Genomic DNA, 26,921 nt, shown 5'->3' on the forward strand with positions numbered 1-26,921 from the left:
CCTGTGTGACCTGTGTACTAGGGAGATCACAGCGCCCTGCTCTGACTTTTTCTCAGGTCAACTACTATGTAAGTTGGAAAATGTGCCTCTTGACTGGTCCCCTGTCCACTTAATCTTTTCATTGCCGACTATTAGACTGAAATGAAAAATTTAAATATTTTCACCTTGTTCTGTTGGGGTTTTTTCCCCCCTAGGCTTTAGATGCTTGATACTACTTCTTCCGTTTTTTTGCCCTTATTTTGGCAAATTTTCAGAGACTAGCAATTCCCATTTCCATGTGGGGTCTATAGTTTCTATCGACTAGCTTTAACAAAAATATCCCAGTTAAAAATGATGTTGAGGATACTATTTAGTGGTAAAGAATGGGATGAAGTTTCCCAGGTTTTCATTTCAGTTGCCTTTCTCAAATGAAAGAAATTCACCTTGGTTCAATTTGCTGTTATGCAACTGGTGTTATTTAATTTGCTCCAGAATTGCTTTATTTCTGTACTGTACACATTTTTACTTCCATTTCTCCTGTTGCTAAAAGTCTGCTCCCAAAATCACCACAGTTATCTTTATCTAGCTTAAATAACTTTCACACAACTTACATGACTCTTACTTCATTCATATTTGTGAAATACTTCAAAAACTCTCTGGGTAGCAGACTTGGTAAAGCATCACATATTGAAAGATTGAATTTTTAATGAAGTTACTCAAGTGACAACTGAAATAAGGATGAGACAATGGAAGCAGAAACCCAATGAAATATATTTTCAATAAGACCTATGTTTTTCCTGTTGCATGGAAACGCTATGAATATTGCGATAATGAATACCTCTTTGCAAAAAAACCCCATATGTGAACACAACAGTAATCAGAACATCTAAGAAAGGTTGAAGAGTGATTAAAAATCTGAGGTTAACACAAAGGAAAACAAATGCAAAGTTTAACCCAGGACTTCAGTGATGAGTAGGAGTGTATCCATCTCAGTACAAAGTGCTGCTGCTGTTTCCTTTGTGGCCTTTTCTTCTTGTCATGACTGCATTAGCTGCCTCTTTATTGAAGTGTTTATATTCCAAATACAAACACTGTAGTTCCCATCTAGCATTTATTTCTGTGAGTCAGGACCAAAGCTTTATGCCTCTTTATAACCCCTTCTGTGAGTTCTGACTCAAGCCCAATGTGCTTAATACATCTATATATCTTCCTAATGTATACCTCTACGAGCACCGACAGTTATCTTATGCTCACTAAGAGTTTCCCTGAAAGCATATCTTCCTCTGTGAGTTTGAAATTACTAGAGCAGAATGACTTTGCATCTGAGAAATTAAAATATATCCTTAATGCATCTGAGCAGGATTCTGGATAGGTAAAATGTGCTGTATGTGATGGATGGATTTTTAATATACCTTCTCTCTCTATTTTGTAGGCACCTTATCCAACAGGGATGCTGCTGAGCAAACTGGCTTTCATCCACCAAACCACTTAAGCTCATGCTCATCTTGGGACGTGAATGTTTCCACTAAGATTTCTGAATAATAAGGGAGCATTGCTCATTGGAGCCACCACTCCTGAAACCCTCAAGAGAAGGAAAAGTTCTGGAAAAACAATTAAAAGTAATACTCCATTTTGTTACTTCAAAATGCAGCACTGAAGAATTTATCTCACTAGCTCCTGCTGAAGCCTGCAGGATTTTAGGGAGCTGTTCCAGGACAGCCCAGAATCCCAAACAGTTAGGAATAGGGAGGAATGAAATATTAATTTCTGAGTGGAAGCTATTGGTGTCAGTGTAAATGGTCCCAAATACACCCTACACTCAAAACCACGGTTTCCAGAAAGGACAATCACTGCTCCTTGAGCCAGCTGCACTGGGCCCTGCCTCAGAGAAAAAGCCCCATGAACAAGCATCACTGTCTGCAGTGTACCTCATTCCAAAACACTCATTCAAGCAAAACTGCCATGGGTCTGAGGGCAGCTTTCTCCATATGGAGTGGGAAGCTCAGGAGCAAGCTCTTGGTAGGTGTAGCAAGGAAGTGGGGAAAGGATAGTGTCATACTCCTCATGTTTCTGCTCAGTCCCACCTCCTCCAGGCTTAGTTAACAAACATGCTTTTTTTTTTTTTTTTTTTAATTCTGAATTAATGATGTCCTGGATTTGCCTGAGCAGCACCAAAATGCTGCCATCTCCAATGCCCCTGTAACCACTCATGGCTCTGTTTGTTCTTAGAGCACCTGTGCTGACAAGGACTATTTATCAAAATTAGTTTGGGAAGCAGGTGCACCTAAGCATTTCCATGGAAGCGACAGTCTCCGGAGAGTGGGCAGCAAATGATGCAGAAGGAAGAGTGGAAGAGCCCGCCTTGACTTGCAATGATTTAGTCTTCAATGCTTGGCCATATTCCAGAAGGCTGTAGAAAAAAAGCAATTCTGTTTTTACCTGGAGCTCTGAAAAACTGGAAGAAACAAAGGTGTTTCTTGGAAAGTAGCTTTTAAAATGCTGAGGAAAACTGCTTTAAGTAAAAAGCTTGTACCTCTGGTGACTCTGTCTGCAGGTGGATCATAGTATTCAGTAACATTATAGCAAGTCAGACAATGAGAATTTGTTATACTAGCTACCAAATAGACAGCAACACTGTCTTATGAACAGGAATTTTACTCAGCTGAAAACTATTGTTTTAAAGGAGGTGTTTTTTCTTTTGCTGATCTGTGAGGAAAATATATTTTATGTCAATATAATCTAAAACTTGTTGATGCTAACCATCAGAAAGATTACTTCTGGTCCAGGCTGTCAAGGTCCTCCTGAGATAATTACTCGCAGTTTTTGTTCCATGATAATCTTAATCAATTTTATTGATATTATTTTATGTTTCTCCTTGATCCATGTGTTCATTTTCTACTCTAGTTTGATCAGATCTTACTATTGGTAACCTTTTCATGATTTTGGAACTCAGTATTCAATTTTCTTTTCTATTAAATTCATCTTACTAACTATGACAGCAGAAAAAGTGGGATCTTAGTTGATGAGCTCAGTTGTAGTCACAGCACAGGAGTAGGATGAATCATACGAAGTAATGCTCCTCTGATAATCTCTGAAAAATACTTTGTGCTGTTTGTTTTTTTTTTCTAAGGGGTGTAAGGTAGATGGGAACACCCCCATCCTGTGCTGGCCTGTGTGGTGGGGTCAAGAACAAGGACGGGAGAGGTCCTGACATCTCTTTTGGTGCTGGGAATGAATTTGTTCTCAGGGTTGCAGCTTGACAGGAAGAGACAGGGAAAATCTGGTATCCTGACAAAACTTCAGGAAAAAAAATAACATCCTTATTTTTTGTCATAGTGCCAAGATGGCCCCTGTGCTCTGGGACTATCAAGCCAAGCTGGACATCTGGTGTGGGGATTCATCTGATGGAATGAGGATGACTACATCAGAGTTAGTCACCCCAGGCTTGCTGCGGAGTCCCCAGGGAGAAATGGGTACTTCCAAGGGTGTGATTTGCCTTATTCTAAAGAAGTTATCCAAACCCATATTACATGAATTATGCTCCAGATATCCCTAGATTTCTCTGCTGAACCAGTTAGCCCATTCCATTTTTCCTGACACAAAAAAGAAATGTAACAACTATTATAAATCTCTATTGTAACTATTCAAACTTAATTCTTGCCTTCCCTATGGTCATAAAAGAACAGTAGGTCACCAGATTTTCAACAACAAAGCTTTATGTACCAGAAACTGTTATCATGTCCCTGTGTCTTCTACATGAAATAAATTTTTTTTTTCTCCTCAACATTTCCTTGCAGGACATCTTCATTTCTTGTTACTTCCACTGTTTTGGCTGGACTTTCTCCAGCTTGCCTTCAACTTTTAATATGTTCCATAACGATTCAATAACTCAAGCTAAATAATATCTCCTGTTGTTCACACCATAGCCTCTAATTCGGTTATCTCATTTTATTCTCGTACTATAAACATTGCATCTTTATCTATATTGAGTCCCATAATAGATTTGAGATATACATATCTCTGGTCTTTCCTCCTGAATCCATGTTTGTACCAAACTTTGAACATGAAGACATACTGAAAAACTCAGTTGTTCCTTCCAGTGCTTGGCAGAGTTGCAGTGCTGACACTGCCAGCCCAGCAAAGGGGAGGAAAAATAAGATTAGCAGCTGTGACTTTGACTCCAAATGCCTTCCAGGGAACTGGTTGCATTTGGGTTTGAATTTACATCTCAGCAGTAGACAGATTTACATTTCAACCATTAGATTTCTGTGAGAAACTTCTACTCCCTGTGCATCTGTGATTTTTCTAGTTCTTAGTTAATGAATACATAGATTTAATACTAGTGGTAATGAAGACACAGGGATAGGATAATGAGAAGCAGGAAGCAGTTTCACACAGTTTCCGTGAATGAAAAATGTATGTGGGTGTTCATAGTACTGAGATGGAGCAGAAAACTATGCAGCTCAGTAAAAATAGATGTTGGATTATCCCTCCTCAAAAAAACCCTTCTAAGAACAAATACTATCTAAAGAATCTCTGAAAAAAAAAAATCCATCCATGGATTTTTTTCAAAACAATTTATTAAAAATGTTATTTTGGTCTTCTTTCTGCATAGCCATGCTGTTGATTTTAATGGATCAAGGCTCTGAATATGCTTTAAATATGCAGACAGACAGAGGGGCAACCCATGTGCTGCACATTACTTGCCCACCTTTCTGTGTGCAGCTGCAAAGGGGAGAAAATAATTTACTAGTTCCTGTAAAACTCCAGAATTATGAATAGTTCTTCACTTTATTTTAAAATGAGGCCCTATTTTTTTTTTTTTAATTGAGCATGGGTAATTTTTTTGGTGGTATAATTTTAGTGTTTTTTCCTAAGTGCTGTTAACCAGTCCAAATCCAGTCCTGTTTTTAGCTGTCACTGCTCTGAATAAACTCACTCTGTGGACTAGTGCAGCATATGGCACCAAAATTCAACGCAATAAAAAAGTTAGGTTTTAATTTTTGTGTCTGTGGCCCTTAAAGAATACACGTGCTGTGAGAAACATTAACCAGCAAGAACTTGTATGGGCAAGGCTGAAACATCAAAAGCGGCGCTCAGATGGTGCCCAGACCTTTCTGGGCTTGTCTCTGCTACTGCTATTTAATGTAAATGAGGTAATTTTGCATATGCAGATAGTGATGGGATCCTACCTCACATCTTAGTCTTCCTTCAGGGAGTCAAAAGCTGCCAAATATTTTGAGGAACCCAGTTCCCTGAAGGCAACCACTAACTGTCATGGTGCCGCACTTACCGAGTAGTTACTCACACGAGCAGGCCTGGGCTAAATAATAGTTTCTCTCTTTGTCAGGAATAGAGCACAGCCAGCAAAAGGGAATGAGGAGAAATGTGGTACTCGAGAAACAAGCTCTCTCCTGCTCACTGGGGAAAGAGAAAGAACATCTAAAAAGAGAGGGCTCCAAACCAAAAAAAAAAAAAAAAAAAAAAAGTGAACTTTGAGCAAGTTAAACTGAAATGCCTGCAGTAAAAAAACCCTATTCCCTTTTCCACTCCCCAGCAACAGCAGCAAATAAACAAATTTAGCTGGAAGCAGAGACACACAGAACAGACGCTTTGCTCTAGATTTCTCCTTGCAAGTGTGGTGCTCAAAGGACAGTGCCCATCTTTAAATCTATATTCTCACTGATCCTTTTTACATCACTTTTTCCATTCAGTCTGTTTCTTATTCATTGCTCTCAAGACCCAAGCCATGTCTTTTCTTCCCAAGTAAGTGAATCATATTGTCTTTTCTTTCCTGAGTCCTTGCTTTATTTCTTCCCGGTGTTGACAACTTGTACTGTGATCTCTACACACAGCTGACACTTAATAGGGAGTTAGATTTCCCTGTGATGCTCAAGCAGGCATTTTCAGGGTGTCAGCTGGAACCAATATAGTTAAAGAATAACAGAAAAGTTTGAGGATTATTTATATTTTTATGGCCTTTAGCCATGTCTCCATATGTTTCAACATCTGTTGTTTAGCAGACATTAAATGCTGCTTGAGCAGTGAGATAAGTTCATGGGTTATATTTGTACTTTTACCAAAGGGCGATGTGCTTTTATATGTATTTTAGAATTCATGGGTGCACTTAGTCAATAACAAATCATGTTGGACCATCTGCTATTTAAAAGCTCTACAACTTCTTACAGTGAGGTTTTTATCAGTCTTATCATGTCATTTAGAAAAAAAAAAAATCATCTGCCTAAAGAGACAGCTTCTTCAATAAAGATTCCTGAAGCTTTCCTTAAGTGCTGGTTTAGAGCAAGGGACATATGGTTACCATCATAATGGCAATCAATGATTGCTGACTGGTAGGACAGTGGTGAGATGAGCTACTAAAATTTACTAAAAGAGCCCAGCTTCCTAAGGCTTTTTTTCCACCTGGTAAAGGTGAAACTATTCAATCATTTCCATGCTATTGAATTGGTATCTCTAACACAAATGTGTCTCATAAATGAATTACAAGGTCTCAGATCCAGGCACCTATTATGAAGTACATGATGTGAGCATAATTTCAGAAAAAAAATTACAAGGATTTATAGATAACACATCATGTTGATAAATGCACAAACAAACAGTGAATTTAACCAGTGTGTAGCAGCTGCTCTTGATAGCTGGTAGTTGTCCTTAAACAGTATAACTTACTATGATAACTGCCACAAATTCTTCAGAAAAACATTCATCTCCATGAGGTTTGTAAAATTTATGCAATAGAATTGATTCTGACACAATTTTAACTTCCCTTTTTAAAATTCTGTCTTTGCAATCTTTAAAATGTGTTTCTGTATCTTCTCTCTGATTTCTCTTTAGAACTGGAAATATTCCTCCTGTGAAAAAGGTTAAATAAACTTCTGTTTCACCTTAAAGAAATATGACATCTCTAAGAGAAGCTACAGAAAAGATAGGGAAAGGATTTTTTTTTTTCTTTTTCAGAGTATCATTTTCCACATTGTATGCATACTTGCACACCTCTTGGAGAGTGCACAGAAGGCACGATTTAATTGCAGGAGTAGTGTCTATAAAGAACATTTTCCACTTTTTCTTCTTGAAGTTCTTATGCTTTTGAAACCTGGAAACCTTTAGGAAAAGGTACTACTTGCTCTCTATGCATCTATGCAAGAAGCAGGAATAAAGTCAATTATTTGATCTGACTACTTACATGCATGTAGATCCACAATCTGAGTAGCCTGTGCTGCTCTGGGCTGCTGGGATTCTTGTCCATGCATAACCTCTAATCACAGCCTAATTTTAAAAGACATCTGATTGCATCTACCAAAATAAAATGTTCTTTCCAGAAGCCTAGTTGACTGCATTTTTTTTTTCTTTGCTTTTACATAGTATACAACAAAATATATATAATTGAAATTTCAAACACAGTGTTTAATATAACTTTGGAAAATTAACAGCTTTTGTTTGCAGCACCCATCCCCTACTCTTTTTTGTTACAGATTTTCAAATCAGGACAGAAGCTGGAAACTGTGTGTGAGGTATTTGGTAAAAATAGTTCCTGTTTCCCAATATGGAGAGAAAACTCCAGGAAATCAAATAGCATAAGCAGAAAAGCAGTGCAGCCCACAAAGAGAGATTTTGGGATGAAAAACTGGCATAATGAATTCTGAAGCACTGAGAACTTACTGTCGCAATTTATTTATGGATGTAGGGAGGATTTTTATCACTCTAAATAACTGCCTATGCATCATGTTCACACCACACCTTGAGGTTTTTTAGAAAAGCATACTTGTATCACAAGCCCTACACATCACCCATTAATTAGAATGGCTAGAAGGATTTTCACATTTTTCTGAAATTTAAGGAAATGCAATAAATAATAATTTGCACTATAATTTTGTGTTTTCAAAAACAGTAAAGATGGATGAATGGATTACTATGAAATAATTTTTGAACCTGACAGGAGTTGGGATGGCAGTCTACTCTATCATAGGACTTACCTCCCTATTTTTTCCAGTTGAATTTTTTCTAAATATATCACATAGCTACGCCTCAAGCGTTTTGATGCAAGATAGTATCCCTCCTAGCTAAGCAATCTTTTAACACAAGGCCAGCTGCTGCTTCTGGATATTTTTGTGTTTGTGGCATTTCTCCTACCTTCATTGAGGACAGAATCAGACTCTTTAGAGCATCTTTGCAAGATTTAAAGCTGAAGCTAATGGGTAACTCTCTGATGTCAAGCAGAGTTTGAAAGACACTGTAAACTGTCAGAAGGGATATTTGACATCTAGTGATTAGTAGATTATATTTTGAACAGTAGATTCTCTAATGCTAGTCATTAAGAAGATATACAAGATTCAAACATATAAAAGCAGTATAAAATTCAAGAACTGTTGCTAATTATTTATCAGATTCCCTACATAAATATACATTTCTGCTATGTTATATAAACTTAAATATAAATTTTGACTGATCCTAGAAGTCAAAAAAATTGACCTTATTCTTGAGACATTTTTGCAATCACTGGAAATATATTTTTAAGTGTTTAGAACAAAGCTAGCATAGTTATTAATTGGGAGTATTGAAATCTGACAACTGGCCTTGACCTTCTGCAATGTGTCTGTAGACTGTGCACCTTCTTCAAAACTTTTGAACAGAAAACTTCCAGGCCTCAGATAATCAGCATAAGTACAAGACTCTGAAAAAGGAAAACCATGGGCTTGCATTCCTGTCTTCTATTTCATGAAATGGTGGTTATTTTGTTTTAAACAAGCTCATTATAAGATATAATTGTATATTAGCTGAGATATAATTCTATAACATTTAGAGATAAAGAGTCTCAGTATCCCACTTTCCAATAAAAATATTTACTTTTTTTCAGTCATCAGTTGTCAGCCCTCAAAAGGACTGAAAGCACCTGGTCTAAATATTTCGGAAATTATTAATATCCTACAATTTAAGATGCAATTTTACTTTTACAGCTCTGATCATTCAGTATCTCCCCATTGTGAGTCTGTTAATCAAAAAACAACATTTAACTGATTTTTGTACTTTTCTTTACTAATTCTTTTGGAGGAATGAGCTTAAAGTGAAATGAGAATTCTGTTTTCTGCCAAATTATCCTTACAGGTGCCAGAACCTGAAGGCATTCTAAAGTGCTTTAGATAACAAAAGGAAGGAAGGGGCTTGGTAGGGAAGGGCTATGTAAAAAGGGTTTCAGTGTAAAGGTCCAGGAAAAGGAATGAGCACTAAGTTGATAGGGTGGCTTAAGGAAGACTTAGAGAAAGCATCTGGAAGTCTGGAGAATGTCAGAGAACAGATGGGTTAAGGACCAGGAAGAGCTGGACCAGTCAATTTGCAGATGTTTCAGACATATTTCAGCTAAGTTGAGGTGAAGAAAGGCTCCACATTTTGACAACAGCCTCTACAATGACACTGCTTGGTAAGAGCTTCTCAGGACAATAGAGTTTCCAACTATCGCAGGGGTATTTCAGCATACAAATACACATCCAGTGCAAACCACTAGGACCCACCTGATGCTGGTTGTTACCGTGCATGTAGGTTATGATGTAGATTATGAAGGCTGCTCACTTCTCATTACCTTGATTTTCCAGAGACTGTGCATTCCAGGCCATTAAGACCCAATATAGGCCTTCATTTTCTATGGAAAATGCATCCATAACAAAAGCACAGTGTTTGAAGTCCTGCAGAGCCATTGAGGCAATATTTAATTTTTAGTCAGATGGCACTGTAAGTACTATATATATATTTATATAAAATAACAATTGTCCCAGAAGGCAACACATTGGAGAGCTCACCATTATGATGAAGAGAATTGCCTAAGAGGCAAAGGACTTTTTATCCTCTAATAACCACATAGCTTATTTCTGAGTTGGTGGGAACTGGAACATACAGTTTCTTGTATAGCTTGAGCTGAAAACTAATTTGTCAAGATTTAGGTATCAGCTGATATACATGACTTGTGATTTAGGAATGCATGATTTACTAACACCTTATGAAAGACTGGAAGAAATGACAATATTTAGAACATTGATATTAAAGTATGTAGAACAACTTTCAGAAGGAAACTAAATAAATACACTTCACTGTCACCATAATTAAGTGAGAAAGAATACTTTCCTGTTTTGAATAACTTCTTCCCATGAACGCAGGACATGCTGAGAACTGAAGCAAAACTCTCCGGTAACAGAGTCCAGCAAATGCTAGAACCTGTTTTAAATTGTTTCCCTGGTAAGCAATGGCATGTATGCAGCTTTGATTGATTAGTGTTTACCAATCAGCACAGGGTATTTAAATGCAAAATATAAATCCCCTGGTTTTCTGAGTTAGCCTGCAAATCTTGACAATTTACCACAGTTTACATATGCTTTCCAGATGCTGCATATCTACTAGTAAAAACAAGGCCAGAATGTGAGACAGTAAAAAGACTCATCTTGATTTCCACAGGATTTGAATGATTCTCTTTGAGACCATGGATCTGTGTTAGGAACAGACAGAGACCCACCAGCCACATAAATGTATCATTTATCACTGAAAGTCTCACACCAAGAAATTTTATAATTGTCTTAGTCTAGCTAAGACAGTCAGATTTTATTGTCATATATTCTTCATGCCAGATCAATTTTTAAAATTCACTAATATAATTCAGTTTGGTGTTTCTCTGCTAATGAGACTGGCATGCATGACCTGGGACTTACAACACTCATCCATATTGATAGGTCTACCCCCACTCCATCGAAAATAATTTTTACATAGATAAAAACAAATACCAAGAGTTTTCAGCTAACAGCCATTATGTTGAAAATATCTACTTCTTCCAAACACTATAAGGGCAACATTAACAAAATTGGCATTATTTTGGGGGGAAAAGCATAAGAGAAATGAGGCAGGAACATTTGTGGGGTTTTGTAGAATTTATAATATGATATGTCTAGTGTGATGAGAGAACTTTCAACATGGTTTTCACTCAAAGCACTCAACTTCTTCTGGCTCTTCTCAGTTCTGCTGTAAATTAAATATAAGGGAACCCTGTTTCTGTGTTCTAAACTGTCCTTCTATATTTTCCCCATTAACACCCATGCTTTTCACTTTCCTTCTTTCCTTGAACTGGTTGGACCACTTTTATAATTTGCTGAGTATCAATCACAAGCTATTCCCAAGTACTCTCTTTTTCCTTAATCCATATCCCTTGTTATATCCATAGCCCTCCTGCATTTGGTGTCTCTGTCTGACACAATGCACAAATATCAGATAATATTTCACATGGCTTGGATAAAACTGATATTTTCCTGAGGTTTTGCTTCCTCCCATGGGTTCTGAGATTTGGTATTAAGGTAATATTGATACTTCTGGACTTGTGGGTCATTTTATCTCCCTGATCACTCATATCTAAACTGTTATTGTCCATATTTATTTTTAAAGATCTGATCTTGCCTTTTGCATTGGACCTGTAAGTCTCAACCAGAGCTCTATCATTCTATATTCTTTCATCTCTTACTCTAAATTTGTTTCCTCTGTAAGTGCAGCAGCAAAATTATCTTTGCAGCAAACATTATGGGTATTTTTTACTGCCTGTGTCTTCATTTATATCAGAGCCTGGAATGTAATGAGAGGTCGCTCTAAGAGGCAATGAGGACTTAGGTGTTGAAATCCTGTATTCTGCCCTTCTTAAAATAGGAAAAGAAAGAAAGAGTAGGGACAACAGCAGTGTGAGCAGCTCACAAAACGTCCCTTAGAACTCATCATTAATGGCTCACAGACCAAATCACTGTTCTTGACTGTCTTCTCGGGGGAACAGAGCCACAGTTTCACCTCCTACCTGTTTGCTTCTTTGCAAGCTCCTCATATACTCAAGTGGTTTTACATCCACTTGTCTTGCCCACTGGTGTTGTGTTAACACCGGTGTGTGTGGCAAGACCAACAAAGTTCAGTTGTAGAAGTTTAAAAATCACCTATGAAAGAAGCAGTTCAAAGAAGAGACAGAAGGATTTAATTAAAATTGTGACTGACTAATCAGACTGTATTTGAACAGACCCATATTCTTCACAGAGACTGGCAGTTTTCTGGATTTACAACCTTTCAAAGGAATGTTCCATGAAACAGTGGTAGAAGATTTCGTGGTTTGCTGCTTGCACCTCCCTGTCCCCAGAGAGCAGAAGAGATTTCACAAGCATAATGGTAATGTAGGGGGGCATGTGTCATTACTCTGTCAGCAGTCCTGTCCGGAAACTAACCAGAGACAGGCAATAGAAAACAGCCAGGCTGTGTAAAGAGAATACTGTGCTGATCCCATATTACATTACTCTGAAATTGAAAATTACTTCTTCTGAAACTATAATTTGTGAAAGGTTTGATTGCCACATACAATACCTTAATGGGAATGCATCTATTTGCAGGCTGCTGGAGAATATATAATACACAGTTCATTGTTTCATGGATTTCAACACACTGACATTAATAAACTAAATTAATTTCTCTAAGAGATGAGTGTAGCCCTCAACAGAACCTCTAGACATTATCCTAATTCTTTTACCAAAGCATTTACTGCTAATGTGAAAGTTGCCTTGTACATAAACAAAACAGCTCAACTCCAAAGTGTAACTTTTGAGATAAGAAATTTAAAAAACTTTAAACAACTTTAAAAAACTCTGGCATTTTGACTTTAACAAAACTTCTCTGGATTTAAACATGTAAAACCCATATTGAATCAGATCTTAGAATTAAGAAAAAAGTAAATTTAATGCTATTTATGCCATTATTGCTTATATTTTTATTTTCTTTTGGTATTAAATCTTGTCTGTAATCCGCTTTCAAAGCTTGAATTTGTCTCTTATTATGTTTGGATTATAACAGTAAGCAAGCTAGAAGACTGATTTATTTTTAATGAGATTCATCAAACTGATTTAAGTAGAACATACCCAATTATAGGTGTACACAAGCAAAAGGAATGAAGTAACATAGATATGCTGCATGCATACTGCAGCACATTCAGCATCAGTTTGCTGAGTTTAAAAACACATGTGAGAACAGTGTTAAAAGCACCAAAAAGTACTTATGAGGTACTGTATCTCCATAAATAGGTAGTGAGCAACCTCCATCATCTAGAAACTGAAGAATATCCTGCCTCTCTATAACAGATTCAATAGCTAAGGGATAATGAGTAGGTTCTATTGGGGTCAGCTAAGTGATGTCTTTTGGTGAACTGCCACTGTGAACCTTGAAAATGTGTATTGCAGCATTAGGCTCTCTACAGTGAATCACAGGTGAAGGACACTGCCATCAACAAGCTTCAGATCACAGATATTTGTACTACTCCTTGGTGGGTTTATATGAGGCTTACTTCTTGTTAGAGGCTTTGAGGAATCCAATAAATCTGTACTAAATTTCGGGAGAAACTGGTTTATTCTGAAGTTTTATAACTAATGTTACTGAAGGTAACACAAAATATTTACAAAGACTGTGGTTTGCTGTTAGAAGGGAAAATTGTTAACAATTGAAGCATCCATAGCTTGTCTATTACTAGATATAAGTATGTTTTTTACTTACTTCCCTCTGTCAGGCCTCATCAATGATAGCAGTTGGCCAAAGCTCCCTTTCACATAATTCTACTGCCTTTTCTGTCTTATTAATATGTGACAGTGTGAAGGTGATCAGAGAGCCTCTGTTATCCCTTTCATTTTCCACTTCAGAAACTTTTATAACAAAAAATAAAGTAGTGACGTTCATATTTTCCAAAAGTAGCCCTCCATTGTGATACCTCTGTGCCTACATCATTTTTCATAGGTATCTGTGATACTTTAAGAATCTTCACCATCCAATTACAGCTCATTCTGGAATATCTGTCTGCAATACTTGAAATCTCACCTGCTGCCCTGTGACAAAACTTCAATTTTGTCCTTTTGCTATTTTGCTGTAGGGAATACAGAACATGTAACACATTCTCCTGAGTTTTAGTTTTGTCTGCTCAAAGTTGTACAGCAATTCATCAAAGGACATTTGAAATACTTGCCGAAAGGTGAGATAAACCCCCAGCATTTTATACTTAAGCAAATCCCACATTTATCTCATATTTAAAGGTAAAGTGAAACATGATAAAAGACTTCTGTGCCCTTCGAACTCTTCTGTGACACATTCAATTTATGTGGAGCCAATTAGATACTCTGCATGGCAAATGTGTTATTCTAGCAGATAGAGCTGTACTGCTCAAAGAAATCTATATTAATGGCTTTTGCAGAAGTTGGAACACACTATGGGAATGTTATCCTAGTCAATGAGGAGTTCAAGACTTCCTCAAAATCCTCAAAAAATATTAATGAAAATTGTTGTCCGGAGATTTCCCAAAAGATTTGAAGACTTTTCCCCTCCTCTACTAAAACAGTTGCTGAAAAACTGCAGACCTTGCAGTGCTCAGAATCAAGAAAATACTCAACAGATGCTGTTTCTGTCCCAAAGTGAGAAGTTCATGGCTTTTTTTTTTTTTTTTTTTTTTAATTGGCAGCCCCCATCCTGTGCTCATGGAATTCACACAGCCTTCCTGAAAGGGTGATCCGAGGTGGAGGGGGTGCCGTGGGGGACGACACACGCCAGCCCTGTGAGAAAGCTCAACTTGCTCTGCTCCTCCACTCTTCCCACCAGCCAACACATGCAGCATTGCTGTGCTGGAACTCTAAAGAAATGATCATTTGTTCTATGGCAAACCTTGCTGTCAGTAAAATTAAAGAAAAAATTCTTGTGAAGTAATGACAATGTCTGATGTTGCACCCCAAGCACCTGTTTCATGCCTGCCCTCAGCACAGAAGGCTCTGCCAGACCTTGGTAGTGTTGGAATTTCAGTGCAAATCTTTAGGCATAAGTATGGATTGAGTTTGAGCACATAGGTAAATGTTGACTAGTGACACAATATTCCCAGGAAGTCATGGTTTGGGGAGAGAAATGATGCAGAGCAGGTCCGCATCCATTATACCAGTCAGTCCAACAGTCTCAGTCTTGCTGTGCTCTTCACAAGGGTTTGTTTTCTGATTCCTCACAGTAATGCCAGCTATCCAAATGACTATCATATCAGCAGATACCTAGATCCTTCCTTACTTCCTGTGATTCTGTGTGTGCATTCCTTGTACTGTGAGCCCATGAGGTCCATGAGACCTTGTACTGTGTTGTAAAGACATATCACATGAGCTCAAGGTTTCTGCATCATGTGGGATGGACACACAGAGAAATAAGCTGGAGAACAGCCTTAATATCCAGTGTCCTAAGTGGTTACCTGGTTTGTCACAACACAGTATGTTAACCTTTAGGCATTTTGGCAGCTTCTTCTTTTTGAAAATTACTTTAAATTATCTTTAATTACATTTTGAGGTGAGAATGTAGAGCTCTTCATATTTAAGAGCTTAGATTTTTTCCTCTAAAATGACATAAAAATCGTTACATTCTAGCAAGTGCTCTAACAGGCATATTTTGCCTTGCATATCTACACAGAGACACGTATTTTTTCTTTTTTAATGGATGTCGAAGTAAGTCTGGGATGGTATAAATGCGATCAGGAATTTCCCCTTTCAGTTTTCTTTTCTGTCATATGACATCTCTGGGAATCTCTTGGACTGCTGATCAAAATAAAACTCCTAACATTTACTTGTGACATGATATTTGTTTTCCAGCTTTCCCCCCCCCCCCCCAATTATATTCTAACAGTTATCGTTCTTTTTGCATTTCTGTATCATCTGCATGCAGAAACACAAACGATACCCTGCAGTGTTTTCTCTGCTGGAAGTGATCTAGCACTGCTTTGGAGCCGTAACTGGCTCCAATTTAGTCCAATGGAGTACTGCTTGATAGTCAATTTATTCAACACAAAAGAAATTAAAGCTTTGCATTACAGCCCTGACACCAAAAATAAGCCAAACAATTCATCTCACAGCAATTCACATATGCACAAGGACACACATATGCAGGGAATAAATTCCTGTGATGGTACTTCTGACCTATACATGGGCTTGAAAATCTCTATGCTGCTTCTGAAATTTTGACCTAAATTTTCTTTCAAGGTAAAAAAGTAATGGTATCAAAACTGACTGATCTTCCATTAGGAAGAAAATCAAAGTGGCAACAGCCATGGCATTTCTCAGAGTCGTGATTTTCTTGATGATGATACTTCTGTGATAGTAGCACTTCCATCTGAGCATGTAAAAATCTAAAGCTTTTTATTTCATGTTTTGAAATAAGATTTCCTGCATAATCCGATAATTTTTTTTGCCTTCAGTATTTGCAGCTATCTTTTTAGGAGGAATATATTATGTAAAAACTCAACTATTTTAAAGTAGATCAAGCAACAAAAAGTTACAGCAAGCTTCTCTTAAGACAGAGAATTAAATGGGTAACTCAAATGATCTGGTATTTTTCCTCCAACACTCTATCAGCCAGTGAGACAGTTCAAGTACACACTGTAATTCCCAGTATAAGTAGAGAGGATGAGTTCAGAACTGTATTATTTAGCAAGAAGGAAATGGCCAGTCATATACTACAGTCTGGTATATGTTGTCTCTAAAGCTCCTTACAAATCATACATTTTCCAAATAGTTATCTGCTGTCTGCAAGTGGCTCATGTGGTCTGAATTGAAAAGAAATTGCTTGCATATGCATTTATCAGATCTTCCAACAGGCATGGACAACAACAAAAAAAAAAATGAACTTTTCAGATTGCAATGGGAGAAACACAGACTGTATGTGTAAAAACAGTGTGATATGCTTTTGATTTACTGACATGGTTCTCCAGGCCCAGCTTCCACTAAAGGAAAAACCTACAAGAATAAATATTCTTTCATTTTTACATATGAAGCTTAGTTGCCATAGAAAACAGTATCCAAAAGATGTAGAAATAGAGTGAGCTCTAGCTTTTCCTTCAACAGTTTTGTTACGCTTCTCATTGATTCAAAAACCACAGAGAGATTCATCACACCATTAAAAAGATATGCTTTTCTACACTACTTTCTACTTTACTTCATAACAAAGAAAGAGTTTGAATTCACCAAAACACTTCTGCTGCACTTGAACAATGAAGCAAGCACCATGGCCAATACCTGTGATGTTTTCAGTCTGATGCAGATTTGAAACCTTTGAGACCCAGCAGGGGAAGGTGGAGGGTGGCTGTAAAGAATCACGGCTGTCGCTGCCCAAGGAAGTGATGCTTCATGTCCTTCCATATATGAAGAGAGTGAAGGACATGCCAGTCACAGGACATGCCTCTTGCCAAGATCGAATGCTGCTGAGGTATTTCCAGCTTATCACTATTTTCCTAACCCACTCACAATTAGCTATGAAAAAAATATAGTAAATACCTTATCTCTACACAGTGTCAGGAAAATAAGTGTTGTCTAAATTGTTTGAGTCATTGCATAGAAATAGGTCCACAGCAGAGCCACCTGTGAAACATGACCAGAACAGGACCCAGATGCTCTGCTGAAGGTCATAGCCCAAGAAAATGTCATGTAGGACATGGCAGACTCTTCCTTCCATAACCCTGTTTTTCTTCTAACTTTTCTTGGTTTTTTTTCCCCAGTTTCTTAGCTGTGGCCATAAACTGATGGGTGGCCTACAAGTGGGGATATGTTGAGTCAGAAGGACATGTTTCTCACTTACTTTGGGCCAAGTTCAGGGGATCTGTAAGTCTCAAACCATAGATGCAGTATACATTAGGGTATGACATGCAGTATAACATTCCCAAATAAATATGTTATCCTCTGTCCCCTGTTGATGCTCCTATGCACAGGGAGTAGCACAGCACAGCTGTGTGTAGCAGTCAGGAATTCACTTCTCCGGAAATACCTCATGCCTTTTCTTTTACACTTTCTCATGCAGAGCAGGAATTTCTTTCATGTCCCTTTTATGTCCTTGTCCCTTAACCACAGCACTATTCAACTGAGACATCTGGCACCCTGTTTACCCTGGGGAACTTTGCAGTGTTATCTTTTAATGTGTTTTTTTTAGTAGAAACAGTGGCTGATTACACGTGTGTTGTTGCCACATCTTAAAACTACTTGTTAGTGACTATTGCTTCATTAATATTTCTAGTGCCATTGAATGCAATATTATTACATCATCCTTGCCTCTTCTCATCTGCTGGTTTAATTAAGACATTTGTTTGCTTTACGGTTATTACTTCCTGTACCAGGAAACCAAACACACTCTAAAGAGGTTAACAATGGATTCAAAGTTGTCCGTATGCAGCTTGAGGGAATAATTTTTAAAAGACCATTAAAGAGATAGGAGTAGTTTCCTATATATTTCTTCTATTCCCTGGAAGGTAGTAATTCGATTGTCTGTCTGTATCTGCTGCATATGGTGATATTTGTTTACACTGGCTGTTTGCCTAAACAGTTCAATTTCCTAGATTTCCAACTCAAGGATAAACCTAATGATACTCTATAGTGCACCCCACTGCAGCCAAAGGAATGTCTCAATTACTGAACTCAGCTGGAGAAATTCCAGCAAAAAATCAAACCCTCTTTAAACCCTCAGAGTGCAGTTACAGACCCACAACTGTGCAGGAAATGCCCTTGCGTGCAGATCCCACTGAAAACACCTGGCACCCAGGAGTCCGAGTGGTTTTGGAATAATGAACTTTTTTGCATACCCTTGCCTAGGGAAGCCATTGCCCAGCTCTGAGGATCGCCAGGGATTGTGCCTGTGGCTGATTATCAGAGAATAGGGCAGGGTTTAAGGCCACACAGCCTCTCACAGAGTAAGCAGGCACTAAGAGAGCCAGGGGGTTTGACCTTGCCTTGGCCTCCTCTGGGGTCTTGATGGCTGCAGGGGATCGTTGTAAACTTCACTTTGTCTCTCTGTAGCTGCCTACATGGAGGTCACACTCAGCAGAGAGCAAAGTGCAGGACATAGGTTTTTCCAGCTCCACCAGAATAGGCACTGGCACAGAAAAGACATCAGGACAAAAGGGTCAGTGCTCTCCTCCTCACAAGAAAATAACTGTGGGAGACACAGTCCAGTGACCCTCACAGGAGCATCAGTGGAAAGCTTCTGCTTCAGGGCATAACTCACATCACAGATATCAGGGACTGTGCACCCATTCCACGACATCTGTCTGCTGTTACTGCCTGGTCCAGGAGCCCCATATGTCCTACCTGAACATGCCACTGGGGTTTATTTTCACAGGGATGAGCTGATGAGATATGAAGGGTTGAACATAAATGAAATGCAGCCTTCAGCCAAGATCCTAATTAGCCCCAGCTGGCTGCTGGTCTGAAGGGCTAGTGTGTGCACTAATTACATCACGATGAAACGTCCTCCCTGACATGTCACCATAGTGGTGTTAGTACACAGAGCACAACTACGAAAAAATGAATCTGCTAACTCGCTAATTCATCACAATAAAGTAAATTACAGAAGCAGTAATTACTCTCACAATACACAGAGATGACCCTGAGATCCAGCCTTACAGTCATCTGTTGAACCAAGGCTGCTAGGACTAAGGAGACCTAAGAATCTTCTGCTGGGGAAAGGAGTACAGGGCATCAATTGTCTCTCCCATGTGCAAAGGGCAATGACCAGAGAAAAAGGTCCCCAGCGATCTTGAGTCTGGCAGCTGTGGCTGTGTCTCCAAGCCATACCTAAACTTCCATCCTCTTCCAGCCCATGGCCTCTGAAGAGATGGTTTGACTGCACCTTTTGTTTTTTCATAGACTAGTGTAAGACCTGGACGGAGAGATGAGAAAAGGTAATAGTCCAGAAAAGCTGCCACTAAAAAAATGTAGTAACAGTGGCAGTTAATACTGGAGCACCATCTACTGTCTACTAATTATCTATTGATACATGTGTTTAAGCACCTGTCCTGCATGCCCACCAAAACCCCTCTCTGATCACCTTCCTCTGGTCTGACTTTTCTGCCTGCTTCCAAGGTCTCTGGTAGGAAGGATGGCCATCTTCTTAGATCAGGCACGTATATGTGTGCCTCTGACTGAGGACTTGGAGAAAGCAATGTAGAGATGAGCTGCATTTATTTGAAAATCAGGGAATGAAGCTGGACAGGACTGAAGCAAGGCAACCTGCCATCAAACTCAATAGGTGTCTGATCAGACACAACATCCCCACATATAGAAGGACAATGGTATCAATCTCTCACCAAGACAGACAAACATTTTCCAAAATTCTCTGTGAGAAAAAGCAGCATTATTTCTTCTCATCTTCCTGCAGGGAGGAATATGAGGAGAAATATCAAAATATACTTCTCCAATGTGGAGGCAAAACAAGGAACTAAAGAAAATCTTCCAGGCCCATATTTCAGACTTTCCAAAAGTTCTGGCAAATATTGTAACACCAATTAAGCTGGTTGCATCCATTAAAACTATTGTACTAATTACAGCAATATTTCACAACTCAAGTCTTTTGGCAATGACTGTGGTAGAAGTTTAGGAATGTAAAATAAAAGTTTGATCTAAAGTACCATGACCTATGGTCCTAAATGTTAGCCTCTAATGCTGATCTTTCACCTTCTGATTACAGGAAAATAGAGATGGGAGACAATGAGGGGAGACAGAGAGTGAAGAAAAAGAAGAGCAGAAGAAATTGTGGCTTACAAAGATACAAAACAAGAAGCAAAACCATAATAAAAGTGATAAAACTTTAAAAAGTATGACTTTTGACTACATATGTCTACGTAATATAGAGAAAAGTGTTGAGAGAGACCTGTACCTGCAAGAGAGGGGTGAAAAAATGATTTATGAGAAAAAAAAGTATGGGAGAGGATGAACGGGGCAGAAAAATAAATAATGAATGTACAAAATATGGTAGAATAAGAAATGCAAAAAGAATAACCTACTTTGTGTAATACAGGGAACAAATTGCAAGTATTTAAAATGAAATATTCTGCTACTCAATTAGATCAGAAGTGTAGGCTTTCAAATTCAGGTAGGACAGAAATCTAAGGTTTACTCTCTCAAACATAACATTTCACTGCCTTCTTTAGCCGCCTTCAGATAAAAATTTTTTAAACCCACAAAACTAGTTTCACGGGCCTTTTTGAAGTTGTTTTGGGTTTTTTAAACAGAGTTGCATCTGTGCATATGAGGCTGTGAAATGACTGAGGTTATCGTTCTCAGTCATTACAGTTCTACAGTTATTACAGTTATTACAATTATACAGTAACAGTTATTACAGTTCTCCTGAACTCTCCAGGAGAACTCTAAAGCATTTTCTGTAATAGCTACCTTCAGCATTACTGAAGCATTACTGTCTAGAATTCTGGATGCAAGAGTCAAGAAACAGGCAGATTTTTTTCCCCAACACTTATAGAGAGACAAGGTTCCTGTCCCATCTCTTTGCCCAGAAGAGAAGCTCTCAGTGGGAAAGTAACTCCTCTGTTTCACATTTAAAAAGTTTAAGCTGTTCTTAAAATTTCTATTTTGTTCTGTAAAACAGTTGGTTACTGTTGAAACAAGTGAGTGTTTTATAATTGCCTTCTGTGGATTTGACCCTTGGAGAGTATTTGGAGAACAAGATGTTCCAAACTTGCTACAGGAGAGAGTTGCACCAAACAGCCGGTCTCCAGAATTTTCCAAACAAAAAAAGTGTTTACAGTTTTATTGGAAAAAAGAAGACATTTTGCTGCTCCTCCAGTTTTTCCCATTGTATTTCTAGAGCTCTTCCTCTTAAATGCCATCAATAGCCTACTGGAACTTGTGCTTTTTTTTGATTGCTGGTCCAGAAACATCACAGGAATTTGTTGGGCTGTCTCTGAAAGTGCTGACAGAAGATAGGAAGGGGAGGGGTAGAGGGTAGCTGCAGGAAGTTGAGTTCTAGGACAAAAAGCCTGATCTCTATCAGATGGAAGCAGAAGAGTAATGCAGCAATTTGGCATTAAATCAATGTGGCTGAGAGCTCCTGCTGGGAAACCCTCTGAGATCTGAGTTATGTGGTACTTGACACAGTTTTTTTCTAATTGTATCTTATCATGCTGTAAATGTAATCTATTTAGTTTGGAAATATAACTACACTGCATAATCTTCCAAATAAATGCAAAGGGTTTTCTTTCTTTGGGAACTTGATTTCTATTAAAAAGAGACATTTTTAAAGCTCTGAATATGTCTTGGTTCCCTCTTAGTCTCTCTTGAAAATACTGACGCTCTGCCTCTTCAGAGAGTACTTTTTTGTGTAAAGCAGCACCAGAAAATAATCTTACCAGACAAAGGATGTAGAGGTTTAGACAAGATCTATTTGCAGGCTTAACTGATTGCCAGCAGCAGCAGCAACACAAAATGTGAAACCTCTTGTCAAAGAAAGGTTATCTGAATGTGGCTGGGTTTAGAGAACACGTCTCTCTCTTCTTCAGCCACTCTTACACACCACTCTGGCATGTACTGTTGTAGGTAGATGTTGGCTTCTTCTGATAACACATCTATCATCATGCAAATCAGAGCAATCAGTGACACCTTAGTTCTCAATAATTCTGTTATTCAGGGCAAAACACATGCAGCTTAATCTGCTTTGGGTCAAGAAGTGGCATCAAAAATATGTTTGGAGATGACAGAATGCATGAACATGATCACCTTCACCTAGTATATCACCCATTGACATAATGCCATAGGGTTATTGCTCATAATCACACACACACAAAAAATGACATTATGTAGTTTTCTAACTAATAAACTAGGATTTTTAATTTAAAAATTTAGATAACCAGATATTTGGCTAGCTATACAGATGTCCCTGTCTACACTTCTAAAAACTGATTTTGACTTTTAGTCCAATTATATGGTATGAGATTACCATGTGAAATTGATGCCAGCAACACCTTTCTCAGCTTGGACTCACTGTGCTTAGAGCTATGATATTTCAAAAGTAGTGGCTTAATTTTGTAATCTCAGGCCCTTGGGACACTTAACTGTTTTAAGCATGGAGCCTAATTAAGTGACGCAGATTGGATTTCTAGATGGCATGTTTATCCATCAATATGCAATACTTTTTCATCACAGAATCATATCACAGACTGGTTAAAACTGGAAGAAAAATAATCCGTGCCTCCCACCATGGCTGGGGACACCTTCCACCAGATTAGGATGCTCAAAACCCCATCCAGCCTGGCCTTAAACACTTCCAGGGATGAGGCATTCACAACTGCTCCAAGAACACTGCTCTTGTGCCTCACCAGTTGCAGAATAAAAAACTTCTTCCTATTATCTAATTTAACCCACAATCTTCCATTTTGAGGCCATTACACCTTCCCCTATCACTCCATGCCTGTGTAAAAGTTTCTCTCCAGCTTTCCTGTAGGCCCCCTTTAGGAATGACGCTGCCAGGTCTTCATGGAGACTCCTCTTTTCCAAGCTGAGCAACCCCAGTTCTCTTAGCCTGTCTTCATTGCAGAAGTTGTCCCCATCACCAAAACAGATGTTAAAGAGCGCTGGTCCCAGGACTGACCCCCGAGAAACACCACTGGTCAATGGTTTCTACTTCAACATCAAGCAGCTGAATTCAGCACTTTGAATGCGTTCATCCAGACAATTTCTTATCCGTCAAATATCCATCAAACCAAAGGCTTTCCAGCTTAAAGACCAGGATGTTGTGCATGACTATGCCAAATCATTTGCAAAAATCCAGATAGATGGTGTCAGTTGGACTGCTCTCATTCACCAGGGCTGTAATCCTGTTGTGAAAGGCCACCAAATTTGCCAGACATGATTTTCCCTCAGTGAAGCCATGATGGCTGCCACCAATCATTTTTTTTTACATGTTTTTTCCTTTTGCACAGTTCGGTGCTTGCATTCCCATCTCCTGTGTGGATGAACTTATGTACTTGCAGAGTGAGGTACTCAAAGTGAAGATGGGAGATCCATGTCTTTGACAAAGAGCTGGATACCAAACTACTGAAATCCCAAAGTACACAATACATATTCACCAATGCTTGCTCAGGTTGCGTACTTGGGTGAGCACTTGACATGGTGGGTAAGCAGAGATTGCCATGAGGTGATCAAACATTCCCTCAGAGGTGTCTGTGGGCAAGCAGACACCTTGTGGGGTACAGCCTTACCACAAAAGCATGAGGCTATTTTCTCATCTGCAAGGACCTTGTGGGTGGAGTGGTGGGAACAGCTGGAATTGCAAATCTTTTCCCTGTGCTCTCCCACAGGAGCTGGGAGTAGAGACACAGATGAGCACATGAAGCTGAGGAGTGGTTAGACAGATGATCTGTCCCACAGACTTAAAATGGACACCAAAGTCTAGGGACAGTCATTTTGTTCCCACAGTGGCACTGCATGTACTAAGTTAAAGATCAATGCAAGCTTCTCCTTAAAAATTTTCAGTTAGGATGGGTTTGTCTTAGTGCATTCACTCCTTCCCATTGTTCTCATGGACATCTGACAGCAGTCTGCCTCTGTTTCCATGACACAGGTCACAGTATGTGTCATGGGGAGACAAGTACAGGACATAGTACAAAAATAGTCTTGTAGTTATTCTTCAGGAAGATCATGTTTGTTGTGTGACTTTCTCAGCTCTCATAGGAAATTGCTGGGTTTTGTTGTGTATGTTTGTTTTAGTTTGGTTTTTTATGAGTACATCTATTTAGCATCTGAATTTCTAAATAACAAAATTAAATAAAGCACAGGGTTAACCCATGTGAGGCCATAAGTCTGTGGGTCCTTAGGAAGTGAATTTTGAATTCACTTCCTAAGGGCTGGCAAATGCATCGTTGCCTGAGGCCTCTCTGGTCAGAAGCTGGAAGGTACACAGTGATTTTTAAGCAAATGCATGGACCAAAAACACGCACAACAAGCTAATAAATGATATATTCCTAAATTTCAGGATTGTTTTGGGTTTTGACACATCAATAATATCTTTTTCGTTGTGGTTTCTTACATACTTCTACATTAGGAAACGCTGCTGGTGAGCATGTCAGACATCAGATTCTCACTAATGTAAACTAAGGCATCTTCACTTCCAGTGTAAAGTTTACATGACCATATCAACAAATATAAAATTTTGTCCAAGAAATGTAGAAAAAGTAGCTGGCAATGCACTACAATGCATAAACCTTTCAAAGAGTCTCTAATATGACTTATGTACTACAAGTTTTAAAAAGTCCCAATTAACTCCTACCTATCCAATAAAATACTAAGACAATTGTTTCGTAACTTTTACCAAACTGTGAGTTTTCCCAGGGAATAATTACCACTGGCAAGCAGCAAATACCACCCTTGACTTCTTTCTAGGACTCAAGCTAGTGACATACTTTACAGACTTCTGACACCATATCAGAAGGTTTCCCTTCGAGACTTAAACCTTAGTGAGAGTTCTGGGGAATAAAATAACTGATACCTCAGAGTTCACAGGGTTAAAACATAATCTCCCAAATGCAACATCAGATTGTGCAAAACTGTCCCTGAGAAGTGTCATTGAAGATGAGAACTTTGCATGTCCATCTATGAAGCCTAATTCTGGACCACTTATAAGTAACTTAAAGTACCATCTCAATTGCAAAAAGCAATGAGAACAATATACCTTAAAAAAAAGGAAAAAAACAGAAGAAAATCTCAGCTAATGGGCAGATTTGGAAAAACCCCTAGAGACATATTACTCAATCCTTATGTCCAAGATCTTAACACACCACAAAATGTTGTGGAGGAAAGAATTTCCTGTTACTTTCATCTGTGTGTACACATGTAGAATGTAAAAAAGTTCAGTTTATAATAATATAGCAGCCTACTTAATAAGCAGAGTTATACTAAAATAAAACTGCATTTTTGTTCATGTGACTGTCTGCTATCCAGGCAGGAAATTCTGACACAGGAGTTCTTATTTCCATTTCTTTGTGTACATTCAAGTTCTGATTTTAATCTTGGAGATCGTAATAATGTTCAGCAAAAAACATACCTATTTTCCTTGCTTTCCAGTTTGTAAAGTACTTTGAATTCTTCAGAAATCACTCAAAACCTACTAGGAATTAGAAGCATTTTGTTTTTCTAGATGGTCATGTAAAGCTTGTTCTTCATTGATTATTGATGATCTATAGATTCAATCACAGAAGAACATGCTCATAAGTTCATAACTTTTTCAGATAAACCATGATGATTCTTTTCTCCACAGGAAAATCAAGCTACCACAAAGGGATACAAGCCCATTGTGCACACCATGGATGTTTTATGTGGGAACATGCATTTTGATGAGCATCACACAGAGGTTTCTAGGCCAAGAGCATCTCTGAGATGGTGCTTGAGCCTGTAGGGTGCACCAAGGGCTGCTGGATCCCGTCTTACCCTGTGAACGGGACTGTGCATACTCTGTTTGCCTTCCATACTCAGAGAAACATTCAGCTGCCTTCTTTAGTCATTGGGATTTCCCCAAAATTCCATTTGCCTTCTTCTTTCCTTTCTCCCTGTCTCCTAGGTCCTGCTTTGATATGACATTTCCCTGCAGTCATCTAATCTCCTTGCCCTCTGAGTGTTGAGCAAATGAATATAAGTGACAAGCTGGCCCTCGTGCAGGCTCACTTTGCTGTAAAAGAAGAAATATGAGAAAATAGCACCGTAGATGTTCTCACTATAGCCAGGAGACTTTGGGATGTACTAAGATCATTGTCTAGCCTGGCTGAATCTGTCACCCTTTTTTATATATACACACATATTATTAGAAACATTTGTCTATAGAAAGTTGTCCAGACCCCTGTCCAACAGCTGTCACTTTGCAGCAGCAGTAACTAAAGGCCTCAAGCCTGGTAAATAATTTTTAAATATTTCCATGCAGGACTGTTAGTTTGTTTGAACCTTTCAGCTGATTCAGCACTGGAGCAATGGAAATTAATGATTAATGGTTTGCTTATTTTACAGACTAACAGCCCACAAGGCAATTGCCCACTAATATTTCCCTGATGAGCACAGGGTTATTTCTATGTTGCAGTAGGTTTCTGAGAAACGAAACCCCTACATTCCCAGACT

At 38.5% G+C, this 26,921-nt stretch overlaps 2 long non-coding RNA genes across 2 annotated transcripts; one reads left to right on the forward strand and one right to left on the reverse strand.

The window, feature by feature from the left end:
• Positions 1-432: 432 nt before the first annotated feature.
• Positions 433-7,526, reverse strand: LOC140681930 (uncharacterized). Its single transcript, XR_012053151.1, has 3 exons — positions 7,178-7,526; positions 5,273-5,400; positions 433-2,389 (listed from the first exon to the last, which is right to left on the reverse strand). It is a non-coding gene; the product is annotated as an uncharacterized lncRNA (long non-coding RNA).
• On the forward strand, positions 5,588-15,531 carry LOC140681931 (uncharacterized). Its single transcript, XR_012053152.1, has 3 exons — positions 5,588-5,745; positions 7,467-7,505; positions 14,486-15,531. It is a non-coding gene; the product is annotated as an uncharacterized lncRNA (long non-coding RNA).
• Positions 15,532-26,921: the final 11,390 nt, after the last annotated feature.

This window comes from Taeniopygia guttata, chromosome Z, assembly GCF_048771995.1.
Source record: "Taeniopygia guttata chromosome Z, bTaeGut7.mat, whole genome shotgun sequence".
NCBI classification, from domain to species: Eukaryota; Metazoa; Chordata; class Aves; order Passeriformes; family Estrildidae; genus Taeniopygia; species Taeniopygia guttata.